General features: G+C 39.7%; 1 protein-coding gene across 22 annotated transcripts in view; it reads left to right on the plus strand.

Annotated features, from left to right (window-relative positions):
* PLCB4 (phospholipase C beta 4) overlaps positions 1-17,466 on the plus strand; it is a 397,020-nt gene that overhangs the window by 88,509 nt on the left and 291,045 nt on the right. For 4 of the 22 annotated variants that reach the window (XM_053926119.2, XM_053926123.2, XM_053926130.2 and 1 more), the window contains exon 1: positions 3,656-6,569. The exons of the other annotated variants lie outside the window; for them this stretch is intronic. The gene's annotated coding sequence lies outside the window, so the exon portion shown is untranslated. Of the gene's footprint in view, positions 1-3,655; positions 6,570-17,466 lie in introns of those variants that run through there. 22 annotated transcript variants of the gene reach the window in all.

The following is a 17,466-nucleotide window of genomic DNA, read 5'->3' on the forward strand; positions in this document are numbered from 1 at the left end:
TAAATGACTACATTAATTGGAAAACTATAATGTGCCACAAATAATAGAGATGGCCAATAAAGGTTTAAAAATAGTGTGCATTCAATTCTCAGTAGATGACAATGTGCCAAGAACTCTGCTTCAGGGCTCTCTGTCTTGAGAGAGCGGAGGAGGGGGAGAGAGCGACCGAGTGGGGGAGATAGAGAGAGAGAGAGAGGGAGAGAGAGGGAGGGAGGGAGGGAGAGGTTGATTGATTCATTCTGTGTTATTCCAGGCTTAGTCTGTATACCATCTAAAATCGTTTTACATTTTACTATTGGCAGTGGCTCCTATACCGTGGGAGTTACTTGTCTAAAATATGAAGATGCTGTACTCTCCTTGCAATCACCTTAGTGAAAGGGAAGCAGAGGAACGTTGAAAGAAATTCAGGCTTGTATTAGTTCAGCCAGTCTAAGTAAAGCTGTTGTCTGAATTATTAACCTTGAATTATTCATCAAGTTGCTAGAAGACCATTTCAGATTGCTTTGTGGAAAGGACTGTGAGTAATTTTTACCCAAGTTATTATCTGTAGAAGATGTGGTTACCCCTGAATTTTAAACAAGACTACTTAGAAAATCACCTTACTTGAGACTTGCTTCATCCTTGACACGTACCTATTGGTTTGAAATATCAGAGACCTTTAGGCTTCCTTCTAATAATACCTGTTGGAGATCACGGGGAACAGTGTCCCTTGGTTCCCAAGATGGCATTCTCTTTTTAAATGCACTCTGATTAATGTATGATTATCACATTTTGACCATGGCGAGAAAATAAAAGGTGTCTTTTCTTCTCCCACTTAAACATAAATGATGAGATCTAGTGTGTTTTCATGTAACGAAGAGGGATCTTCCTTTTAATTCACAGGTCTCTGTGAAAGTGATTCATGGACATAATTAAGACTCATCAATGTGAACAATAAATTAATCTGCATCTGAAGGTCTTACTGATTACCTGATCATGTAATTTCCATGTATTCTGATTACGTTTTTCTAGTGCCTTTACATGCTGTGAATTCTTCATCAAGACAATTCTGTTCAGTGCCTGTTCTATACAGGGTGAGTCTTGTAATAGAGGGAGAGGTCAGCTTGACAAAATGTTAGCAGACTTAACGATGGTTAATGAAACTGGCTTCATCTTCAACATCCCTGTTTGTACTTTCAAATAGTATAGCTAAATATCATATATTAATATGAAGTATTATACCTGCAGAGAGGCAGCACGATATTAGAAATGTGGCTTGTGTGGCTGTTGCAGTATTACAACTGTTGGCTGTTCAGTGTGCCGGAGAACTTCGGAAAGCTTTCCGTGGATTTTGAGCCTGTGTAGCCAGCTGCTCATGGGTGGTTTGTGGGAGGACCTGTGAGTATCTGTCCACTGTAAAGCTGCTGTGGGATCTGGGTCTCCCAGGGACCACCACTCCGTTCCTCAGGACAGTGTGGTGAGCCGGATCGGTCACTGCTTGGTGGCAGAGTAGAGCCCACCTGTATCTGCAGGTTTCATCTGGTGGTGTCACGCTGCATTTCGTCCAGTTAGTGAGTTGTGCCCAGGGCTGGTCTGTAACAGTTTTGCGGTGGTTTATTTAGATGCAGCCTATAGTTGTCCTACTCTGCCTTGGACTAGGTTTTGGAAACCAGACTAGGTCTAGAAATGTGTCCTAATTTGGGGAATAAGATGAGTGAAGGTTGTTGAGATAGTTACATCCTGAAGGGTGTGGGCCATGTCTGTTTACTCATAGGTGTACACCTGGCACCTGACACGGCCTTGGAGCATGGCATGTACTCAGGAAATAATGCATCGAATCAATGAGGCAACAGTTAAATTGGGAACTGATGTTCTTGGCATTGTCTCATTTTTGCCTGGTGACAGGAAACAACAGTAAAACTGGCGGTGTATGTGTGCGTTTTATAGCTTCCTTAAGAAATAGAATCAGTTTCAGTTTTTGGAACTAAAAAAGAATAGGGAGACTTATCTTGGAGTTGGTGCCTGGTTTCCCACAATAAGTTTCCCTGATTGAAAAACGTAGTTTCGGGCTCTTCCAGAGACGGAGGAAAAAAAGGCAGTGACTTCTGTTCTGTTCCTTTTTTGTGTCTGTGCGAGAAGAGCCGGCGAGCCTGCAAGGATTAGGATAGAGAGAAGCCATGTGGAAAACAGATCATTTTCTTGCAGGCTTCAGATCTTGAGGATTAGTAGAACATGCTAGGAAATAAGGTTCTTTCTCTTGGGAAATTACTAGTGCTGGCAGCTGGAAATAGCATGAAAAAGACTTTTTAGCAGTGGCAGGTTTTCAGATAGTTTGCTAGAGAGAAGAAGGGCCCAAGTTGAGTGAAAGCGGAAAGCAGTTCTGAGTTACATTAGCAGTTGTCTCTTGGTGTTCGCAAGGGATTGGTTCCAGGATGCCCGCGGTTACCCAAATCTGTGGCTACTCACATCCCTTATATAAAATGATATACTGTAGTATTGGCTATAACCTGTATTTGCTTACAGGCAAGGCCCCTGTATGGCTACCATTATTTCATCTGAGTGGATTTACCGTAGTGCTGTGTATGTGGCAATTTCAAGTTTTGCTTTTTGGAAATTTCTGTGATTTTTTTCCAGAATGTTTTCTATCTTTGGTTCATTGAATCTGCAAATGGGAAGCCTGCAGTACAGAGGTCCCCGACTGTGGAAACCTTTTCTCATTCTCAGTAAATATGTTTGTATCCTTACTTTGCACACAGTTCTAAGAAACTCATTTTTACATTCGCAGCCCTTTCAGTGCTGTGCTGGTGAATAGTTAACAATTGGCTCTGAGAAGGGGAAGGGGGAAGAGGCTTGGTTTGTCGCATCCGCCAGTTTCTCTGGTGAAGAGACCCCCACTGCAGGTGGAGGTGGGGAGAGGCACACACGTGTGTTGTGCAGGCCCCGCTGATGTTAGCACCAGAGAACGGGGAGGCAGTGCAGAGAGAGGAAAACTAAAGAATGTAGGAAATAATAAGGAGCAAGTTGGGAGCCAGGGGTTTCTGTTAAAGGAATTTGAGTAAAGGTGCCTGTTCTCGTCTCTGAAACCATGGAGAGGGGAAAAAAATAACTAAAAGTTGGAGGAAAACATTCTTCACTAAAAGTAGGAAATGGCTACAGCCCTGCCTCTGAAGAATGTCTGCCAAATTTGGTGACAGTTGGAGCAGATTCAAAAACCAGTCTGTTTCTCTCAGAGCCCCGGAGGGTGGAGGCTCCCCAAGGGCTGAGGCAGGAGTCCCTTCCTTGGAGCCGAGAGGTGGAAGGCACAGGTGGTCTCCGAGAAGCCGGGCTCCTTCCTAGTTTGGCATCGCCTTTGTTTCTTAGATTATGTAAACCCTCTGTGGTCTCTTTGTTTTATTTATTCCTTCTGTAATATAGGTTTGTTTTCTACTTCTTTGTGGTAATAAATTATTATCGATGTGAATAATAATGTAAGAAATATTACATTTATTGATTTATTAAGTTTAGATAGTATCTATCGACTCTTAGATACAATTAAAAAAAAAAAACAGCGTATTCGTAGTTTCTCCCATCTTCTCCAATCTCTTGGTTGTTGTATTGCTTACTATTTTTATGTTATCGAGATTTATAACGTTTTGTTTTTTGTGGTTGCTGTACCTGTATTTATTTTTCAGCTTTGTTGACATTTACGTAACATACATTGTGTAAGTTTAAGGTCTACATGCTAATCTGATTATGTGTCTATTGCAAAGTGATCATCACAGCGAGGTTAGTTGACACATCCAGCACCTCACAGTCACCTTTTCTGTGTGTGTAGTGCAGAGATTTGTAACGTTTTCATTACATTCTGCATACATAATTGTTTGGCTTCTGTTTTAAAATTTACATACATTATGTTGCAAAAACCAGAACAAAGGAAACTATCAAACCAGGCAGCCTAACACAATGAAATAATGGAATTAAGATGAACCACCTGGTTATTAGAAACTGTAATGCAGGCACAATTAACTCATTCATTAGAAGGAAGCAGTCTTTTGAATATGAGTCATCTACAATAGTCATTACAGGCAAACGTAAACTAAAACTCAGCAGTGGTTGTAATTAATATGAACGATGGAGTTTTTACTTTTAATTTTAATGCCTGCTGTGGTCTGAACTTTTTAAATAAACTTGTATTGCTTTCACAATTAAGTTTTTTTTTTTCACAATTAAGTTTTTAAGACATTCCAGACTATATCCACTTGTGATAACGAGAACAGACGCGTGTTCTTCATAGTAAAACAGTGACTCTGTTGAGCTCTGGGTTTTGTCCTTACTTCGTGGTGGCTGAAAGATACCAAGATACCGAAATATCATGGCATGCATTTCACATCTGCCCAGAGCTTTGGAGTTTGTAGTTTCCTCTTTTGATTCTCATGCAGCCTTGAGACATCATCGTTATTTCGTAAAACAGTTTATTGCTAGTTTACAGATGAAGAAAATAGAGCTTAGAGAAATTAGGTTGCTTGCTCAACATCATACCATCCCATGTCTCCTGAATCATTTTCTAAGTAAATGATTTTTCTCAACGTATTATATATAGTACTCACTTTAATAGAATATGATAGATTCTACTGGGTAAATATTATCGTAAGTACATTTATGAACTAAGGACATGATTTTAAATTATATTGAATATCTTCATATTGGAAGAATTAAAGGAATATGCCTTATTTAGAGGGATTTCAGTCTTTAAAGGGACATCATTTGGAAAAATAGCTTGTGTGAAGTAGTTTTTTCTGGAGAAGTCGGGTGGATGAGGGCTCAGTGTTGACATAATGATCTCGGTGGACAGGCTGTGAATTGCCTTTCTGTCCTGGTTCTATCCTAAAGATCCACTTCTTCGTGTGAATGAGAAGAACAGACTGTCTGGGGATTCCTGGAGGCCTGTGGGGCTTGCAGGACTCCAGGACTGGAGATAAATCGAAGTGCTTGAGATCATCAGGTTTGACACACGGCTGGTTGGAGGCACATGACTGAGTTTCTCGCTGTGTGAAAGTGGTTGAAATGTGCACATATGGATGCAGTTGGTGTTACATTTGGGTGTTTTTAATGGTTTCTCCTGGCTTGGCATCGGTATTTCGGCGCTAGTGTCCTCTCTGTAGAGTACATTGCCTGAATGCTGATCTCTGAGGTCCGACACTCAGCTTTTGAGGACAATTAGATGACCACACAGGATAGCTCCGTGCCCACTGTTACCAACTGCAGAGGTTCAGAACAAGAAATCCAGCTTCTTGAGGGCAGAAACCGTGCTACCTCTTATGTTTTGTAGCGCAAAGCAAGGAATATAGTAGATGTTCATTAAATACCTGTATGCTGTGTTTCCACTCCTCACGTGTCGGGTTTGTCGATTGAAAATTGGCAGCTGAAATCTAGAGTTATTAGCATTTCCCAAATCTGTCTCATCAAATACAATTTCCCCTGGGTGCTGTTCAAATAAAGGATCCTGTGGTTAAACACGTTTGGGAAACAATGTATAAAATACTTCTTTCAACAGATTGATGATGAATATGAGCGTTTTTAAAACAGAAATCCTCTAGTACAAGATTCTGTGGACATTAGTGTAGGTTGACTATCCTAAAACTTTACCCTGGAACTTTGTTTTGCAAGGTATTTTACATTCTCTGGCACACTTTGGAAAATGCTTATTTTTATTTTTTGTCGCACTATCACTCACGGGTGGATAGATAAATCGGGGGATGTGTGTGTGTGTCTCAATTGGATGTAGAATTAAAATCCTCCTGAGATACAATTATAGCACAAACATCTCCACCTTTTGCTATCTGTGCAGGTGAGTTAATCTCCAGATATCACTTATTAGTTCTTATTTATTTTTCCTTATAGCAACACTACTGGTAACTTAAAAGTTTAAAAAATACTATTTCCTTTCTTCAACCCTGAATGTGTGATAAAGGAGGAAAACAGGCATCAGGTGGCAATCAGATGGGGAAGTTGAAACAAAGATTCTCAGCCTTTCACAAGTTACTGTTACATTTCCTGAATCATGGGCAATCAGTTTTGCTTTCCTTTAGGTTAATATCTTGAAATTTTTTGTGGCCTTCTTTATAGAAAAACCAAAGATTTGTTTTAAGGACCAGTTCAGGTGAAGGCTTCAAATTTTACACTTCCTGTTGATAAACCCCGGTCTGTGATCAAGTGGTATTTCCTGTGATGTGCAGGACCTCTTACTCATTCCCTGGCAAGATGCCTGTGAAAAGCATTTGCTTATCTTTGGGGTTCTGCTGAGAATGGTGAGAAAACGGTGTCTCTGGCACTGTGGATATTTAGCTGTGGCTGTGGGCACTGCTTGCCCAGCCTCTCACTTTGTGTCTGAGGGGTGGGGACTCAGCGTGAGAGGACCAGTCTCTTTACACTGTGTGGGTTTGTTCATCCTGAGCCTCTCCCTGCTCCCTGCCTTCTGGAAAGAGTGAGCTTATCCAAGAACTGGGATTGCCCTGCATTTCACAGCCTGCGTCGGGCATGCTCTCAGGAGTCTGTTTCTGACAGGGGGAAGTTTAAATCACTTCTACTCACTTCTACTCACTTCTTTTCAGGTAAGAGAGCCTACTGGAAAATAGTTTTATGAGTGGAAGTGAAGACTTACAACGGGGAGTCATTTTGATAAGTTTGTGTTTTTAATAACCCCTATTAGGGCTATTACAATTTAATTTTTGTGGTGCCTGAAGGGGTAATGATAAAAAAGAAAATATTTCTGTCTTTAAATTTCTTAGAATCACTCAAACTTTTCGTGAAGATTGTTTTATTTATTATTATTTTTGCTTTAGATGTTTTAGTAAGTGAGAAACCTAAGACAAAACTAAGCCAACAAAGTATATTAAACACTGTCATTTTGTGGTAATTTTAATATTAGTTTGACTCAGATTTATTTTAATGTATCTGCTCATAAAATTTTCTTAAACCTAACTGTAACTGAAATAGATTTTTCAATATGGTATTTATCAGTATGATTTGATTATAGGGTTTTTGTGTATATGTCATTAGGATTTCCATATTTTAAAAATTAATCATATATGTGGGGGCAGAGGGTATATGAGATATCTCTGTGCCTTCCATACGATTTTGCTCTGAACTTAAAACTACTCTAAAAAAATCTATTAAAAAATTAACCAATCTTTTCAAAATACTGTGTATAAATACTGAAATGTGATGCAGTTCGGCACAGAGTGTTAAATCTTTTTCCATCGTGCGTGAATTATTACAAAACTAATTCCAATTTTTGTTTTTCATAGTTTGTAAGAAAATTGTGGAACATATCTCAATACTTTATATTTTGATTGCCACTTTTTGAGTTCAACTATATTAAAACAGGCAAAATGATTATTTGAAAAAGTCTCTTTTCCTAAATAAGTAAGAATGAAAATATACCTTATGCTTATTGTCTTGGAACTGTTATACATTCATTGTCTTGGAGAGGTAATCAGATGTTACATAGCATTTCTTCCTGAAATAAGAGGGAGGAAATTAATAACTTAGGAGGTTAGTGTATTTGGTAGTGATACTTTTTAAAATCCTTTTCATGTCATCACACGTATTCATAGACAAGCGTGAGGCTGCAGTCAGTACATAACCACTGGCTTTGGGTGGCTTTAGAAAAATATTTCAAATTTGTATACTTTGCTTTGTCAGGAATATCTCAGTATCTTTCAACACAGATGTAGTTACGAAAGTAAAGGTGAAACCTTTATTTCTGTGTGAACTGTGACTAGCCATAGCTCTTTGAGGATAAAACATGATCATTATTATAATGACAAACAAACAAACATGATCATTAAAATAAATTTATTGTAGACAGATGTATACTTGAATAAAATACAACATGCTGTGGCATTTTTAAGGGGAGATGAGGAACTTTCATAGTTCTGTCTTACAGCCGAAACGAGGACAGTGGCCCCAGGACTACTTTGACAGTTACCTATTGGAGAAAATAATTTATATGCTTTGTACATTAAAGAGCAATAACATGCAAAGTGATCCAGTCTCCAAAAGTATACAGAATATTTCTAGATGCCTTGGAGAATATGAAACTTTCCAAAATGCTCAGAAACAGCGCCGACTGTGCTTTATTTTGATAGACTTTCCAGGACTGAAGGGCCCGAGGCAGGTCTCTCCCACAGGTGGAGGCTAGGACCGAAGCTTCGCACAGAGGCACCAGTTGTCAGGGGAAGGGGCTGACGGAGGACCAGGTGTCCAAGGCTTAGTGTTGTGCACCTCCTTGCCCAGCTGTCCTCTGTGTCTGAAGTCAAGGCTACTATAAAGAAGACAGGTTAGTGAGGGTCAGTCTGGAGACTCGTAAGGTCACCTCACTGCTTCTCACACATTCGTGTGTGTGTAAAACGCTTGTCATTTGGTTAAATGGCAAACTGTAACACAGTAGGTGTGGGATGAGGCCTGACATTCTGTATTTTTCACAAGCTCCTAGGTGCTGCTGATGCTGCTGGTTGAGGGACTAGCGAGGAGCAATACAATATCAAATACCTGCCTAGATTATTACATTTAATTTAATTTGATGGATATTGTCTAGTCAATACCAAGCAATCAGTTTGCGAAGCAAATGGCTGAGAATTTGATTGAGGTGAACTCACTAGCTGTAGACACTGGCCTCTTCACAGGTGGTGTAACTGATGAGGTGTGACCTGCTGTTTTCTCTGGAATGAACATGCAGTATAGTTAACCTCTGACGAGTTTCCATTGCGGCCCTTTCCCGGGACTCATCATCCTTGGCAGCCCCGCCCCTTGCCTCTCAGTATGTTCCTTTTTGCATTGCCACAAATACCAAGGCCTCATCCACTCCTCCCCTCTGCCGGCACTTCCTACCCATCAGGGACCTTTTATGTGTCTCAGCTTTGATTTGTGTCTTGCACCTGAGTGTTCTAACAGCATTTTCTGCCCAACCTGGCTTGCAGGTGCCCCACTTAAGCTCACTGTGAATTTAAATATAGAAACTTTATCTGTGGGGAGCTACTTTTTTCCCCTCTCAACACACAGTTTTCCGATGTAATCAACCAGTTTTAGGCAGTTGGGTTTTTTTTTAAACCTTCCATGTCTCAGCTTGTTCGATTTGTAGTTTGAGTTTTCATCTTAAATGTTCTGCCAGGGTCCCAGATACCATGTGAACTCTTAAAGAGAAGAAAATGGGCAGTGAGGCAATGGTGTGATATTCTGAATTCTTCAGTAATTCCGTTCCTAGTATATTTTCTCCCCCAACCTTTCTAAAGAAAATTTCTCATATACGGTCATTTGAAAGAGCAGTACAGTGAACAACTGTATATTCATCTCCTGGATTCCACCATTGACATTTTACTTCATGACATATCTGTCCATGTACTATGCCCATCTCCCACGATCTTATTTTTGATACATTTTAACATAAGCTGCAGGCATCGGTTGGCGTATTTCAGCATGTTGTTATTATTGTTGTTGTTGTTGTTGTTAATTATTCCTCACCTGAGCATATGTTTACTGATTTTATCGAGAGAGGAAGGGACAGAGAAACATCAATTAGTTGCTGTCCATACACTCCCTGACCGGGGATCAAACCTGCAACCTTCTGGTGTATATAAGTGACACTCCTACCAACTGAGCTTCCTGGCCGGGGTTTAGCACGCTGTTGTTACTCAGTATGCTGAAACCCACGCAGCTCCTCCAACACTTAGGTGTAGACGCAGTGTGCTTTTCCAGTGAGTACTGAATTCTAAGCAGTGGGTTTATTCAGCTCTGTTCAGTGAGGAAAATCCACATAGAATAACTCAGAGTTAGAGAGACTGTATGGTCGGTGCTCAGGAGCTTCTTTTCCAGTCTTTCTCCAGATGCTACATGGAAATTTAAGAGTGACTTTTAAAGGTCCATCATTTAGTAGGAAGTCCAATATTGGTTGACAGTTTTTTTATGTGAAATTCATATGCAGTGTAATACACACGTCCTTAATCGTATATAAGTTGAGCTTTGACAAATGGATACACCTGTGTAAGTCCATCCCTGGCAAGATAGAGAACATCACCATCACCTGAGAAAGTCCCCACGTGCTCCTTCCCAGCCCTTAGTTGCTTTTATGAGTCTCCTCAAAAGAGGACTTGTTACTACCAGTAAGGGCTTTGTGGTCAGTTTATTTCCTCAAACTGTGTTTTGGTCAATTTTGTTTCATTCAAGTTACTTTCATAGGTGGGACTACATATTGTACAACACTTTCAAACAAGCTAATAATTAGTTTGGGTTAAATCATGATGTTCTTATTTCTAAAAAATTTAAAATTTTTAACATAGTCACTTAGATTATCTGGTCTTTACGTGGCACAGATTACTTGCTAATGACTTGGTTGATTCTTAGAACATTTTACAAGGTAGTGAGATCATATGGATAAGATGCAGAGACCTGGAGGTAATCATGTTCCAAGAAGTTCTTCGGGCTGACACACCTGGTTTCTCTGGATAGCGAGGGGGGAAACAAACCCTACTCAGGCCAGGTGTTTCCCGTGAAGATATTATTTAAGGATGTATTCACTTCATAATTTAGCCTGAAAATGTATATAGTTCATTCTGCTTCTTCAGGAACAGAAAGCTCTCTTCCTGTGATAATCTTAATTCCTGGCATTCCAGGTCTGTGTCGACTGGATGCTCAAGCACTCGCAGAGGGCTGGAGGGACTTGGACTGGCCCTGGTGCGGGCGCACAGCACTGCGGTCACAAAGAAGCAGTTTTAAATATCTGGCAAGAAAGTAGCAGAGCAGAAAGGGTCTGGTCAAAACAAACCGAGTGCATAAAGTTGTTCGGGGACTGTAACGGGCTCATTCTTTGAAAGTGCCATAAAACTCCCATTTGTTTTATTTGCTCGCTTTCACTAGTCACTTTAACACACTTTAAAAGGAACTTGAGACTGATCTTCTGAAAACTCACACAGCTCCTTCATCTGTTACTTACATGTAGACACAGTTTGCTTTTCCAGTGAGTACTGAATTCTAAGCAGTGGGTTTGTTCAGCTCTGTTCAGTGAGAAAAATCCATATAGGACAACTCAGAGTTAGAGAGATTGTATGGTCGGTGCTTAGAAGTCTCTTTTAACAGTCTTTCTCCAGATGCTACATGGAAATTTTATAGTGATTTTTAAAGTATGTCATTTAGTAGAGAATTTATGTCTTCTTGCTCATAAAGGAATGTAAGGAATACCCAGCAGCTTTTAAAAGCACAGTATGTGATCCTTAGAACCACAAGTTCAAACCAAAGACTGGCCAACAAGATATATAGTTAACTACCTATAGGCTAGAAAAAAAATTCCTGCATGCATATTTACTCTCTTATTGTTTTGCAAGCTACTTATAGTTGCTTTTGTCAGAGATGAAAGGACAGGGTCGTTTCTGCTAACACTTACTGAAGTGAGTTCTGATAAAATAAGAGAACCATGTTTTAAGAAAAGTAAATTCAGGTTATATATAAACAGCTTTCCACTGGATTACAACAATATGAGACCTGTACTTATTTAATTATTTCATCTTCTGATGCACAATTGTGTGACATAAAGTAGAGACTTATGGAAAATTGTAACTATTTCTCCCTCTTATAATTTCAAGCCCCAGTGAAACAGAATGTCAATTATCCCATAATGTTCAGAGTGCTTGCATTTGTTGTGAGTTTGTCTTACAACGAAGGGCTACCAGTTTTATAGGTTTTATTATATTTTTCAGCTTTAATTAAAAATTCAAGATTCTAGGGCAAGACAGGAGTCATTAAGCCAATTTCTGTCAATTGGATTATCTGACCCTTTTTCTTACATTTCCTTGAAGGTTCAGCATAAAACCCAACCATCCTGAAGCTTTCCGGACTGCTGTTTAAACCTCTGCCCATCTCTCCCTTTCTTGCACGCATATTGCATTGACTTGTAGACATTTTGCATAGTTCTTCAGTGCAGATAACAACTGATAATTACTCTCTAATTACTTTGTATATTAGCCTCACCTTCCCAGTGATACTGTAAATTACTCTGTGCAGAATCCTATCTTATACTTCTTTGGCATTTCCTACTTTTCCTTAGTCAATGCTTTTGGCACACCTTCACTCATAAATATTGTCTGCTAATTGCTTGAACATTAAGAGAGGCCACTTGCTTCTGCAAATGTTATTAACTTCATTTCCCCCTTCTTCTGTCAGCTTGCCCTAAGAATAGAATTAACAGAAGGATTACTTTAAGGCAAACTAACTTAGAGTTATGCTTCTTTTTCCCTTCATTTTTAAAAGTCATTACAACTATCTGGCCATGTTGCAGTAATAGTCTTAACTTTTAACACTTTAATAATTCCTTTCGTCTGTGAAGAACAAATTGTTTTTCTAAAATAATTTCATTTTCCAGAATGACTCTAAAGCATGTTGGCCCCATTGATTATCTAGAATGTAAGAAAAATCTAACACTCTGAAGTTCAGCTTCTGAATGACTTAGGAATAGAGAATGGACGACACGTTGCTTTCGACATATCTGGGCCAGAAATGTGGGAGGTCTGTCAACAGCCGAGCTGCTTGCCTCTGCAGGCGTTGACGTGGTCTGCAGTCTGGAGGGGAGCGCTGTGCCACAAAAATCCGTCCCATTGGTTTTTCCATTCTTTGTCCTTACTGTAGCTACATCACATGATTGGACGTATCCAGTGAAGAAAATAAAGAGCAACAATGTTGTAGTCATACCTTGTTCTGCACAGTGTTACTAGTTGCTAATTTTATGCAAACAGATTTTTTGCATCTCCTAACAAATTGGGAGATCCAGCAAAAATCTAGACTCTTGTTCTCCCCGTTAGAGGGGGCACAGGCTCTCCAGTTCAACCCAGCATCCCCCAAATCCCTATATTTGTTTCCTGTTGCTGCTGTAACAAATTGCCATAAACTTAGCAGCTTAAACCAACACAAATTTACCCTCTTACAGTTCTGGAGGTCAGAAATAGGTCTGTGTGGCTGTGTTTTTTCTGGGGACTGTGAGGGAGAATCTGTTCTTTGCCTCGTCCAGCTTCTGGATGCTGCCCACATTCTGTAGCTCACGATTGTGTCCCTCTGATCTCTATTTCCATGGTCTTATCTCCTCTGATTCCACTGCCTCCTCCTGCATTTAATAAGAACCCTTGTGATTACATCGGGCCCACCCATCTCTCCATCTCCAGGTCATTAATGCAATCATGTCCCCCAAGTCCTTTTTGCCATGTAAGGTAACATATCACAGGTTCCAAGAACTAGGAGGTAGATATCTTTGAGGGAGCATTATTCTCGCTACCATACCCCAAAGCTACCACCCTTCCCCCTTCATGCTGTAACCTCTAACGTGCTGGACAATTGCAATTGATTTCTACTCACCTAGAGTTGGAGTTTATTCAGCAAGGAAGATGGGAATATATTTTTCAATTTTATTTTAATTATAGTTTACATATAACATTGTATTAGTTTCAGTTTCAAGTATATAATAAGAATGGGAATATTTAAAAAATTGATCCTTTCCATCCCCTCTCTTCACAAATCACTCTATCTTGTTTTCTGAATGTTATGTTCAATCATTTAAAAACTTAACAGCCCTTCTCTTTTAGGTTGGTTTTACTTCTGTGGGGTTTTCGTCCTTTTACCTGAGACTATTTTATTTTTTAATCCTTTTTACACTGTGGTTTTCTTTTCATCTGTAGAATAAGCTTCCTACTCATTAAATCATTTCTTCCCTCCTTGGTGCCTTGAGAATGAATCTCTCAAACCCAGGTTCTCTTCCCTGGGGAGTTTCTGCTGCTGTTGTGATTTATATTTTTCTTCTTCATTTCTCTACCTTTTCACGTAATTTCTTTTCACCCTCTGTACTTCCCTCACAATTCTCTTATCTTTGTCATTTTCATCTAACAATAGAAAATTCTGTGTGTTTTGAACTTGTGACACCATCATTTACTAGCAGAACATAGTATAATATCCACTTTTACTGATAAGAGAGTGGCAACATTAATGTCAGAAATGCAGAAGATACTTAGTAACGTACGAACTGAGGAACCCTCATCCATACACAAAAGTATCTGAAACAGAAATGATTTGTCCATCTTTTTGAAGAATTATGAACTGCTTTCTTTTGACCTTTCTTATTGTTGCCAGTGCTGATAGTGTGCTAGTGAAATAAATTAATTAGACTTTATTCTGTTTAACTAATGGGAAAGGCTGTTCCATAACTTTATAAGGGCATTGGTCCAGAAGATCAGGGCAAACAGCAGTGATTCTCAAAGTGTGGCCCACAGACCAGCAAATCGGTAATATCACCTGGGAATTAGCTAGAAATGTAAATTACCAGGCCCCACGTCAGACCTACTGGATCTGAAGATCTTGGAGTGCAGCCCAGAAACTTGTGTTCTCACAAGCTCTCCAGGAGATTCTGATGCACAATCAAGTTTAAGAACCATTGGAGTATTGTTACACTAGGGGCCTGGGGAGAAGGATGAACTCCTGTTGGCCTCATTTATAGATCAGTTGACGCATTAAGTAGCCCCAGGCTCCAGGGATGTCGCTTCTAATAAACTATGTTCTTTTACTATTTTCAATTCTAATAAACTGTCTAAAGTCATCTTATCTCACCTCAGAAGTAGTCATTGGCGGATTGGTGTCAGGAAGAAATAGTTCTTGGTTGAAGTGTCTACCCACAGGGCTTAAAGCTCAGGTTATACCAAACACAATGGAAATCTCACTCCTGGAACTCACCAACTTTTTCCCATCACGGACAGGCCCGCTTCTCATCTATAAAATTACGTAAGTTGCAGTAAGTGCTAATGTTTCAATTCACTGAAATCTTTAAAACAAATCACTGACTTGCTCCATAGGAAAGAAAAAATTGCATTTCCTCCCTCTCTCTGTCCGCTGTGAAGTCATTACAGTATGTATCACACCTGCCATGTAAGCCTGTATCTATGGCAGATCAGAGCATCTCTAAACATTGTCTCCAAATTTGTGAAAAGTCCGTCGGGCCACTTAAAAAGTATTAACTTTATTGAACTGTAATTTACGTGAAATACTATGCATTCATTATTGGTGTTCATTTTATATCTCCACAATTGTTGGAACAAGTGTGTACACCAGTGTCACCGTGACCACCATTGTGACATTGAACCTTTCTGTTGCCCCAAGAGCATGTTCAAGCTCCTTTGCAGTCCATCCCTCCCAACCCCTTGGCCCAGGCAGCCACTGGTCTGCTCTGTCCCTATAGATTCCCCTTTGCTTTTTCTGGGACCTGTTACAAAAGGAATTATGTATTCTTTTTATGTAGCTTTCTTCTTTCAGCATGATATTTTTGAGATTCCTTCATGTTGTTATATGTACAAGTAGTTTTTAAAAAATTCCTGAATGTATGAATATATCATAGTTTAGCTATTGAGAGACAGGCATGTTTCTCCAGTTTCAGGCTATTAAATTTGCTGTGAACATTTGCATACAAGTCTTTGGGTGGACACATTGTTATTGCTCTTGAGCAAATATCTAAGGAGGGGTGGCTGGGTCACATGCATATTCAGCTGCATCAGAAATTACCAAATCGGTTTCTAAAATGGTTGGACTATTTTACATTCACACCAGCAACGCCTGAGAGTTTCTGCTGGGCCATTTTTACATGTTGTGATGTCAGACAAATAAAAATGTAATTTTATGTTGATATTTAGTGTGTAAGTATTAACATCATACACATAAGTGTACACATGCACACAGAGAAATGTGGATGTGTTTCATTATGTCATATGAAGAAGCACAGCACCAGTTTTGCTAGTAAAATACAAGGTCTTATTTTATACATACTATAGAATTATAACCCATGAGCATATGCCAAAATACTTAAATTACATGTAAGTAATTGATTTCTGTGCTTTTCCTTAATATTTCTTTATTTTTACCATTTGATGACCATTACTAACAGTAAAGGGGCAAACTTTTAAGAATAAATATAGGAACCCTAATATGAGAAAATTGTTTTTAATTTTTTCCCCTCTGACTTGAGAAAAAGGAAACTATGATATTATTTTGGTGTTTGGTCACTTTGGTGTAGACTGAGCCCTCTGGTATTGCACCGCAGGAAGTGTAAGAACCTCTGAGGTGAACAGCAGCAGAGGAGGGTTCAGGTGAAACATATTAAGGAAGAATGATCATGTTGCGAGCGAGAGGAATGAACGGGTGATGAGGGAAGAAAGATTTTCAGGAAGGAGTGGTCAGGACCCGGGGATCAAATGAGGATGGAACCAATGGATGTGACTGCTGTGGAGACAGGGAGACGAGTCTTACACACATGTCATCGTGACAACAGGCAGAAGGGGCAAAGTAGATCCAGTGGAAGTAAAAGCAACATGCCATAAAGGAACAGAGTGACTAATTCTGTACCTGGAATGGGGAGGGGAAATCAGAAGCTTCAGAAAGAGCAGTTAGTAGAGGGACAGGAGAGCAGAGTAACAGAAAGAACTTCATCTTTGTATATCAGATGCTGGAATTGTTGAAACATGCTCTTAGAGTGTGGAAATAAAATATATGGTTGGGTAGTTTGTTGTACAGAATTTTATGCAAAAGGCATGACGACTACTTAAACTGCTGTTCTTAATTTGTGTTACACCGCAAGCAGAGTCCCCGGGATTGGACTGAGCTGGGGGCAAGGTGCTGGTATAAATTTCAGTGACTCATCTCTTGTGTCTAAAATAGCATCGGGCCAGGGAGCATTTGAGATCTTGCTCCCTGGCATATGTTGTCGGTTTGGCTCAAATAAACTTTCATAAAAAAAAAAATTGCAGCAGGCTGCAGGTCAAAATGCAGTGAAGGAAGGAAGTCTACTTGACACGCGTTCTTGAAAGAAAACTTAGAACCAGTGAGTGTAATTCAACTTCTCAGGCTGGTGTAGAGAAGGGAGAAGAGGGATGAGGATGGGACATGGAACCCGAGCCTACATCAAATCATGCAAGGCATTGTGTTTTATGCAAAGAAATTTTGATTTCATCCTACAGGTCAGCCATTCTCAGGAGGGCTTTAGACGTGCCTTGGGCACAAATGAAGATATTCTAGTGGGGCACGTGCATGGGCTCAGGTTCTTAAAGGAGTAAGTTTCCAGGTTTTCAGCTTCAGTATATGGGTGTGTATTCCTTCCTAAAACTGATCTGCCTGAGACTATACCTGCTGCCCCTTCTCCTTTTGCACAGGAGGAAGGCATTCCTTTCATCCTCCCAGAATCTTAATATGAAACATTGTTCTGTGATGTAGAAACCTTCCAAATGCTTCAGTTTTGTAACAGAATTGAAGATATATTTGGATCATTGGTCGATGTAATTAAAAAGAACTTTGATGATGGATCACTGTCTTTGATGGCCTAAAACTCAAAAGGAGTTCAGAGATTTGAGCCGTATGGCTACAGCTAAACTCGTACGTTGATCTACTTATGTAAGCCAGAAGGGTGTATCAGTGTAGAAATATATAAAATTGATGCTA

The sequence above is a fragment of the Desmodus rotundus genome, chromosome 6 (genome assembly GCF_022682495.2).
Source record: "Desmodus rotundus isolate HL8 chromosome 6, HLdesRot8A.1, whole genome shotgun sequence".
Taxonomy (NCBI): Eukaryota; Metazoa; Chordata; class Mammalia; order Chiroptera; family Phyllostomidae; genus Desmodus; species Desmodus rotundus.